The 9426-nt window shown below is 45.8% G+C and overlaps 1 pseudogene; it reads left to right on the forward strand.

The window, feature by feature from the left end:
• The first annotated feature begins 300 nt into the window (after window positions 1-300).
• LOC126290649 (5S ribosomal RNA) lies at window positions 301-418 on the forward strand (annotated as a pseudogene).
• The last annotated feature ends 9008 nt before the right edge of the window (window positions 419-9426 follow it).

Genomic DNA, 9426 nt, shown 5'->3' on the forward strand with positions numbered 1-9426 from the left:
TGAATAAACATCGTTAGTAAAAAGCAATTTGTAGTAGTTTAAGAAGTCAGCCAACTAGTTCCAATGCACAGATTTATTTAGCACTTGACCTAGATTTAGATATTTCTAAAAATATCTTCTGCAATAGGAGTGGGCTCTAAAAATGTGCACAAATGCTTACAAGCTGTTTTTAACATATAAAACAAAATTATGTTATATATGTATATACATTTTTAGGCCCCACTCCATCTGCACAAGATATTTCCAGAAATATCGAAACCTAGGTCAAGGACTAAATAAACCTCTTATTGACAACTGGGTCCCAACAGCCTTGCCGCAGTGGTAGCACCGGTTCCCGTCAGATCACCGAAGTTAAGCGCTGTCGGGCTGGGCTAGCACTTGGATGGGTGACCATCCAGTCTGCCGAGCGGTGTTGGCAAGCGGGGTGCACTCAGCCCTTGTGAGGCAGACTGAGGAGCTACTTGATTGAGAAGTAGCGGCTCCGGTCTCGTCAGCTGACATACGGTCGGGAGAGCGGTGTGCTGACCACATGCCACTCCATACCCGCATCCAGTGACGTCTGTAGTCTGAGGATGGCACGGCGGTCGCTCAGTAGCTTTGGGCCTTCTTGGCCTGTTCAAACGAAGTTTAGGTAAGTTAGTTACAACTGGGTGGCTGATTTTTTTGAACTTCTTCGAATCTGTACAGTTGCTGAATCGCAGCCAAGTTTAAGATATTGAAACCAGGTTTGTTTGGTTGTTATACTGCCGTACTATGAGACAGTACAGTGTCTGTACTACACTTTTACGAATACTAACGCATATTAACAGGGCGATACACGCTCTGCAATGTTGGCCACAGGTCTGGTAAGAAATTACTGCGGTAAACCATTCCATTCCTCCAGCAGAGCTGTTGGCACTGCTAGATGGTGCTTGGTACATGAGGATATGCTGCACCACGTCTCCCCAACTCACTACACATGCCTAATGAGATGTAAATCGGAGGGGAACAGATAATCCAGTACATTCACCGAGTATCATATCGTTCTAAGAGCTCCTCCAACAGCACTTTTCGATTCGGTCGCGCACTGAAATCCACAAAAAATGAACCCAGGCACAAATGCTCCCTTGAAAAGACACGCATGGAGAAGGGCTACTGTGTCGCAATAATGTTGGCTGGTCGGTTTCCTGTGTTCAAAGATGTGGGTATCACGATGCACATGCAACCTAATGCCTTAGCACAGCGTAACAGATGTGAGCTGTGCTGCGACTCGCGTTGGTGCTATTTGTAGGTTTCCACCTTCTGTTGGAGGACAGACCGTATCCTTTAGTTGGCATGGTTGCAATTGTTCGTCTTCTTCTCGTCTTGACTGGCGCCGCCCGTTTCGCAAGCGTTGCCTGTCCGCTAGTGGCAGCGGCGGTGGTTTTCGATATCTAGTAACTGTTGCCCTATCTTTGGGGCGACGTTGTTGATTTTCCGTGTCGCGTGTTGTGGCAGTTCGTTTGTGGACTGAGGAGGAGCCAGGTTCGCGCAGTGCGTGAACACACTGCGGCCGCCCGCGTGGACTGCCGGATGGAAGGGCCGTGGTCACGAGGGTGCACGGCCTCGTCGTAAACCGAGTCCAGCAAGCTTTAAGGTGAGTGCAGTTCAACTCAAGTACAGAAACCACCACCATTGTGACATCTCTCGATTCTCCAGTGACTTGGGTTGGTGTTGCTGCTCATAGTGTCGCCGAGGTCCGAGCAGCGAGTGTAGTGCTTGAGGAAGGCGGATCTGATTAGCTTTCCTTCAATTCTTATTATTACTTACTGTGTTCAGCTTCTTACAATTTTTTAAGCCCAACCAGTGGTATTTTTCCTGCTTGGTGGTCACTATCACTTCAGTTATCTTCCCTGCAAATTAGTGTATGTAACGGCAGTGTACGGTTCCTCGCCTTGCCGCTGCTGTCTGGTAAGGCGTGCAGTTTTGACAGCTTTCTTGATTGTAGGCCGTTTGTGATTCTTCTACTCTGGTGAATCCTTTATCGTTCCTGGCGCTCTAAGCACAGTATTCTCGGTGCGTAGTGCAGTCCGCCGGTTCCGGCTTTGGCGTGTTGTTCCATACTTGCATTTGGCTTATTGGACGTCAGGTAGCTTCAGCAAGATTATCATTAGTCATTCGTTAGACTGCCACCAGTCTGACATACCACATTGCGAAGTGTAAGCAGCTGTTGGCTGCCTACCTCATCGCTCGCGAAAGTGTTTGCTACTGGACCTTCTCAGAGGTCGACTCCTGGAGCACCGTCTGTGACTGGTCCTTGTGTTCTATTATTGTATTATTTATTACCATACCTTGTAATGCCTACATTAAAGGTTATGTATGTCTTGTTAATAGTTCCGGTTGCCTTCTGGAATAAATCTAGCAGTGTAATGGTTGTGTTACAAGGTTACCATCATCTTTCACCCGTTTGGTGGTCAGTTGCTTGTTTCTTTCAATTAACCTTGGCTTGTATTTGCTGTTTTACCGCAGGTTTCTAAACTTTTTATATAATTGCCGTTCCTAGCGTGTAAGGCCTTCATCCTTGATTGTGGTCATTTGCTTTGAAAAAAAAAATCGATATTTGTATTTCAGCAGTAAGCCTTAAAACCTTATTTACTGCCATTCCTGGTGTCTTATACCTTCTACTGTGTTTGTGGCCACTTACCTTCTAATATTTTAGTACTTGTAAGTTGTAATTGCAGAGAGATCTTAAACATTCTTAATTTGTTGGCATTCTGGGCGTGTTAGGACTTCAGCTGAGATCACAGTGGCTACTTTTTTTTTTAAATTTGTAACATTATCTATATCTGTATTTTATGGTGATTTCCTACTTTGTAATGCACTGAAAAAACTGTTACTTACACAGTTGTTTATTCCTTCATTAATAACGTATGGAATTTTTTATTTATTGTTGAGTCTGGAATTACGATTTTAAAAATAAATGTGTGTAAGTGTGAAAGGCGGGCAACGGCCTTGCCGCAGTGGATACACCGGTTCCCGTGAGATCACCGAAGTTAAGCGCTGTCGGGTGTGGCCGGCACGTGGATGGGTGACCATCCAGCCGCCATGCGCTGTTGCCATTTTTCGGGGTGCGCTCAGCGTCGTGATGCCCATTGAGGAGCTACTCAACCGAATAGTAGCGGCTTCGGTCAAGAATACCATCATAACGACCGGGAGAGCGGTGTGCTGACCCCACGCCCCTCCTATCCGCATCCTCCTCGGAAGAGGACACGGAAGTCGGATGGCCCCGGTAGGCCACTCGTGGCCTGAAGACGGAGTGCTTTTAATTGTAAAAGGCAACCAATGGTAACTGATCACGGCCCGGTCCACAACCGTAAACGAATCCTGCCTTCCCTTGACTATGAGGCCACAACATGGACCACGAAAACGATCTTGTTCGATAATTTTGCTGTGTGTTTTTAGTTTTCCCACATCTCGCCATATAAGAACAGTGAACCCGTTCTCATCAGACAAGAGCATGTGGCCTCCTCCTCTTTTGTCCAGTGCCTAACCATCGACTCCATCGTAAACGATGCCTGCTATTTAGGGGTGTCAATGGAATTCGACATACTAGTGATCGGGCAAAGAGTCTACCCCCAATAGGCAGTTACCCTACCACTGTCGAAGGTACGATTGCCGCCCTTGCAGACCCGCCAGTTGTGTTCGCTATTTGACGTAGTTCATTTCTTGCCTGTTGCTCAATTCAGAGATCGTCTGCTGCCGTGGTTGACCTTGGTGGATCACCTCATCTGCTTTGGACAGCTGTGGTTCGGAACGCTCTCCATACACGTGAAACAATGCTATGAGCACTAGGAAGCTCCTGAGCTACACTCGTCACATTTCGTCCTTCTTCCAGTTTCCGTACGTGCATTCCCCACGTGCAGTCCTACAAATGTTGAAACGTCACGTTGTAATGGAAGACACCACCAGAATGCACCGTAACCGCTCGCTGATTGACACACACTATCTTTTCCCCTTTCCTTCAGCTGCCCCGTGTTGTGGATTTCAAATGGCTGTGAGCACTATGGGACTCAACATCTGAGGTCATCAGTCCCCTACGTAAACCTAACTAACTTAGGCACATCACACACATCCATGCCCGAGGCGATTCGAATCTGCGACCGTAGAGGTCACGCGGTTCCCGACTGAAGTGCCTAGAACCGCGCGGCCACCGCGGCCGGCCCGTTTTGTGGAGGCAGCTGCATTTCGCACTATAGTCACGCTGGCACACATATGACACCCTGCTTCCTCTGCACGGTTGGAAAACCTCTGGCAAAGTGCATTCATTTCCACCGAGTGGTTAACACATGATCCAAAAAAATGGTTCAAATGGTTCTGAGCACTATGGGACTTAACTGCAGTGGTCATCAGTTCCCTAGAACTTAGAACTACTGAAATCGAACTAACCTAAGGACATCACACACATGCATGCCCGAGGCAGGATTCGAATCTGCGACCGCAGCGGTCGCGCGGTTGCAGACTGTAGCGCCTAGAACCCTTCGGCCACTCTGGCCGGCAACACATGATCCAGTCACAATAATGTGACCGACTCCTATGTTCGACGTTAATATGCAGTAACTACTCACAGACGACGCTTTTTAGCTGGCTGTCTACATGTTATGGACGACTGTAGTTTTAAAGAGTTATTTGGCAGTGACAATTCAATACCTTCATACTCTCCTTAAAGAAAGAAAATCAGGACCTGTAATGGTTTATACAAAAAACATGCTGTGTGAGTGGGCTGCTTCTGTGTTGAAAGCGCCGTGTAGCGCTTTGCATTGGATCCCTGACTGCGCTTTCTTTGTAAGAGACTCTGAGGCTGGTTGGGCTCGTTGCTGGAAGTTAACCGACAGTAACGTTGAGCAGTTGGAAGTTAGTCGCCAGCAGTGATGGAAGTACAGTGGTGAACAGCTAGCAGTGATGGATGTTAAATATGAGATGTTAGCATTGATGGAGGGTAGAGGTCTGAAGTATTAGCGTAAGCTAACGATGTGGTAGTATCTGACGTGGAGATTGAAAATTATTCATGATTGTACACCTTTACACTGCATGTCACGTTATTAAAGTAAAAAACACATTACTTGGTCTGCAACGAAACCTTTCCTTTGCTAACCATATGCCTATTAGTAGTTAGTGGCTATAGTAGTTAGAATCTTTAATTTAGCTGGCAGTATTGACGCTCGCTGAATTGCAGTACTTCGCGTAATAAAGATTTTTGTGAGGTAAGTGCTTAATGAAATTTAGAGGTTATTGTAAAGATTTCTTTTCAGTCACTGCCGTTCTTTTGAATTAATTGTTTGAAGTCAGGTTATCCTTTTTTTGAGCAGTCAGACTGGGTTGCGCCAGAATATTGTGGGGCAGTGTTGACATGATAAGAAAAAGTTAAAAAAAAATAGTTCAAATGGCTCTGAGCACTATGGGACTTAACATCAGAGGTCATCAGTCCCCTAGAACTTAGAACTACTGAAACCTAACTAACCTAAGGACATCACACACATCCATGCCCGAGGCGCCGGCCGCAGTGGTCTCGCAGTTCTAGGCGCTCAGTCCGGAACCGTGCGACTGCTACGGTCGCAGGTTCGAATCCTGCCTCGGGCATGGATGTGTGTGATGTCCTTAGGTTAGTTAGGTTTAAGTAGTTCTAAGTTCTGGGGGACTGATGACCACAGCAGTTGAGTCCCATAGTGCTCAGAGCCATTTGAACCATGCCCGAGACAAGATTCGAACCTGCGTCCGTAGCGGTCGCGTGGTTCCAGACTGACGCACCTAGAACCGCTCGGCCACATCGTCCGGCTAAAAAAAAAGTGAAGAGAAAGTAGGCTCAGTACGTTCTGTTTTACTCATCTGTTTCAGAATCAAATAACGCCGAAGTTTCACCTTCTCAGTCATTCTGCAATTTAAGTACAGACACACGCATTTAAATAACGAAGTTTCAGCTGTTGCCTATAGTTTTTACATGGGTGTTGATAACACAAAGTAGCTATGCTGGCAGCGTAAGTAATGGTGGAATTCTACTGCGTGGTTTAAAATCATTTCGTGTGTTCCCTTACTTCCTATAAAATCAATACTGGAAACAGCTGTCTTATGCTCATAGATAACATCGTATTTTCAGACGTGTCACGGTTCCAATACACAAAGGGTCACTATGGTGGTAGTTGCGATTAGTCTTAGAGTCACTTATAATTCATGATGTACATAACGTATGTAGGATTGCTATGGTGTATTATGACAAAATACGAAATGTCATCAACAGTCAGAGACCCTTACCGGATTGATGTAATGGTTGTAGGCTCCAATTGCACGAGGACTACTCCCATAGAGGTCTGTTCTTCTTTTCTGGCAGTCCAGTGCTTACATACGTATTATTCTGAAGAGATATTAGACATCCGCTTTTTAAGGAGTGTGTTACAACGAACTTGGTCAGCAAACTTATGAAACACTTTGCTTGGTCATAGCTCTGTTTTTCCTCTTCTCAGGAAACGGTGTGTGCTCCTGTCTTGTGATACATCGATCGTACCTACCTTGCCAGAACGCACTTTAATGCTCCCCATCACGATGACAAACATGACCCGAGTTATAGCATTTTTGTCTCAGATCATTTTTTCTTAGTACAGTCTCTGTCCGAATAGGCCTCGGAAGACCCAACGGTACTGACCGACCGCCGTGTCATCCTCAGAATATAGGCATCACTGGATGCTGATATGGAGGGGTATGTGGTCAGCACATCTCTCTCTCGGCCTTTGTCAGTTTTCGTGGCCGGATGCGCTACTTCTCATTGTTCAAATAGCTCCTCAGTTTGCCTCACAAGGGCTGGGTGCTCCCCGGTTGCCAACAGCGCTCGACAGACCGGACAGTCACCCATCCAAGTGCTAGCCAAGCTCGCCTGTACCTGACTTTAGTGATCTGACGGGAACCGATGTTACCACTTCGAGATGGCCGTTGGCTCCTAGTACTGTCGACGTAATAAAATCTCGCTGTGCTGTTAGACTGTGATATCGTTCCTCTCAGAAATACTAATGTGGTGTGCGTACTGTAAGACCTTCGGTACACACAACATCAGATTATTTGACTTGTCGCTCTAACGAAGTACGCGAGTGTCAGCGATATGTCTCGTGGTCTTATCGTGGCGTGTTTATCTTCTGCCGTTAGGTCAGACGATAGGAACGCCACTTGCACGTTTAGAGTAGCAGATTGACAGAGACCAACTTTCAACACAACTTGATAAATTTTCGCACACATTTATTAACATAACAAAAAGCATAGACAATACTTAACTTGATTCTGGATGCTGTTTACAATTGACAATCTGAAGTTCCTTTGGTCTTGGTATGTTAATCTTATTCTTACATATCTCTGATACTTGAAAAAGTGTCTACTCATTTACCTTCATGTCTATGTACAGGAATATGATAATGTTCTTAGGTGCAGACTGAAACTTGACTATAGACTGGTACAGACTAATGCAGACTGGTACAGACTGGTGCATACAAATGCACACTAATGCTGACTGAGTCATTGGATGTCTGTACACTTGTTATAATACCTCGCGCATTCAGGTATCACAGTGCGAGTGTGATCCGCGAGGAGAAAAGGTTCTACGTTAGGAGAAATCTCATTGGCTGCGTTACATATCAATACGCGGATCAGTGGAAGCAGAATTTGGTCCGTCTCTAAGGCAGTGCCACCTCATAGTGCGTAGACGGACGAGCGCTGCGCCTGCGCTGTTGTGCTCTAGTGGAAAAGTTGTGTACGCGCTGACTGTGCGGAACTATGTAAACATCAACTAAGTACCGATATTGTATGATTTATGCTTCGCCTTCGACGACATTGTATTGATGGAACTATAACGATATGTGAGATGTAGATTCTTTTATAATCTTAACGTCTAACATATGCTGATGTTATTATACCCAGTACAAGCATGAATTATTTATAGTACTTAATAACAATTTTTTTTTTGATAAACAAGACTGTAAGCAGGAGCTGACAGACGTGTAGTACGAAATAATTTCAGAACGTTTTTATTCTGTCAGTCTCTGCTTCACGTTCGACAATGACGCACTGGTAGTTTTATCCAGCAGGTCTCTGGAGATTACCGGCAATGCGTGGGCGATGGCTAAACTACTGCACTGTCAGCGTGGCTGCGCTAGTTATCAGACGAAAGCCGATGGAAAAAAAATTCTGGCCCACTACCCGTATCCACACACAGATGGAAAAAACTTCTGGACCACTACCCATATCCACACACAGAACGATGATTCCCTTTCAGGTAACGGCTTTGCGCGGACCGCTTCCCGCAGTTACTTTGAGCCAATGAGCTGGCACTTCAGCGCGATTGGCGGGCGCACATACAGGGGTGCGTGTCACAGCTGTCTGCAGGCGCAGGGTCCGTAGCGCTGGCTGATATGAGGATCATCCCTTCCTAAATATACTGCTCATTGCACCGCTATCAAGTATGAGCGACTCGCTCTTCCAGCGGCCATTGCGCGCGTGGTGTTCGCATTTTTCAATCACGTTGGAGAATTCGTTTATGCATTTGAACACACAGGGTGGTCGGAAATTTCCGTAACAAACTTCTAGGACTTGCAGAGGGGAGTGAGTACGTAATATTTTGAATAAGAACACAAGTCCGGAAACGTGTTTGCAACAGGATAGTCATACTGATGGGTGCTTACGTCAGATCGGCTTATGTCATTTGACATCCTGTCCTACCTCACTGTCCTAGTTGAGCCTCATTCACAAGTCTAGAAGTGCTGGAGCAACATGTTTGAGTACAAGTTTGCAGAAAACACCGACGTGAACTTCCTGAACGGGGAAGCACACGGCAATGGATTAGCTGTTCGTCGCCTCTATCAAGATAGTTCTCCACAACGTCAGACTACATCGCGTACTCTTTTCGCCACAATCATTCAGCGGTTTCGAGAAAGGGTATCTTCACCAGCAGCAGGCGTGACTGTGGACCTCCAGGGATGCTCCACACGCCCGAACTGGAAGAGGCGTAAGTGCATCACATTGATGAGAACCCGTACAACAAGTACACGAGCAGTCTCATTGTCTATTAATGAGTGGAGCTGTGATTTACTGGATCAAGCCCAGTGAACAACTTGTAAAAACGGTTGCATTAGCAACCGTTTTCAAATGGTTGTAGCACGGAAATGGTACGCTTCTGAACATGGGTCCCTATTCAAAATATTATGTACCCACTCCTCACTACAAGTCCTAGAAGTTTGTAACGGGAATTTCCGACCACCTTGTCTACTGGTTTACCCGTAAGAGTATATTGTTTTTATTTTTTCTCTCTATTTTGGCCCAAGCATTCGCGCAAGTAGTTTACGTCACAGATTAAAACGCCGTATACCTACAGCAATCAACCCTGTGGAGTTAGCGAGAAAACATGAAGAACGTTGATTTCATTATGTTTGTAAAAAC

Source organism: Schistocerca gregaria, chromosome 1 (assembly GCF_023897955.1).
Source record: "Schistocerca gregaria isolate iqSchGreg1 chromosome 1, iqSchGreg1.2, whole genome shotgun sequence".
NCBI lineage: Eukaryota > Metazoa > Arthropoda > Insecta > Orthoptera > Acrididae > Schistocerca > Schistocerca gregaria.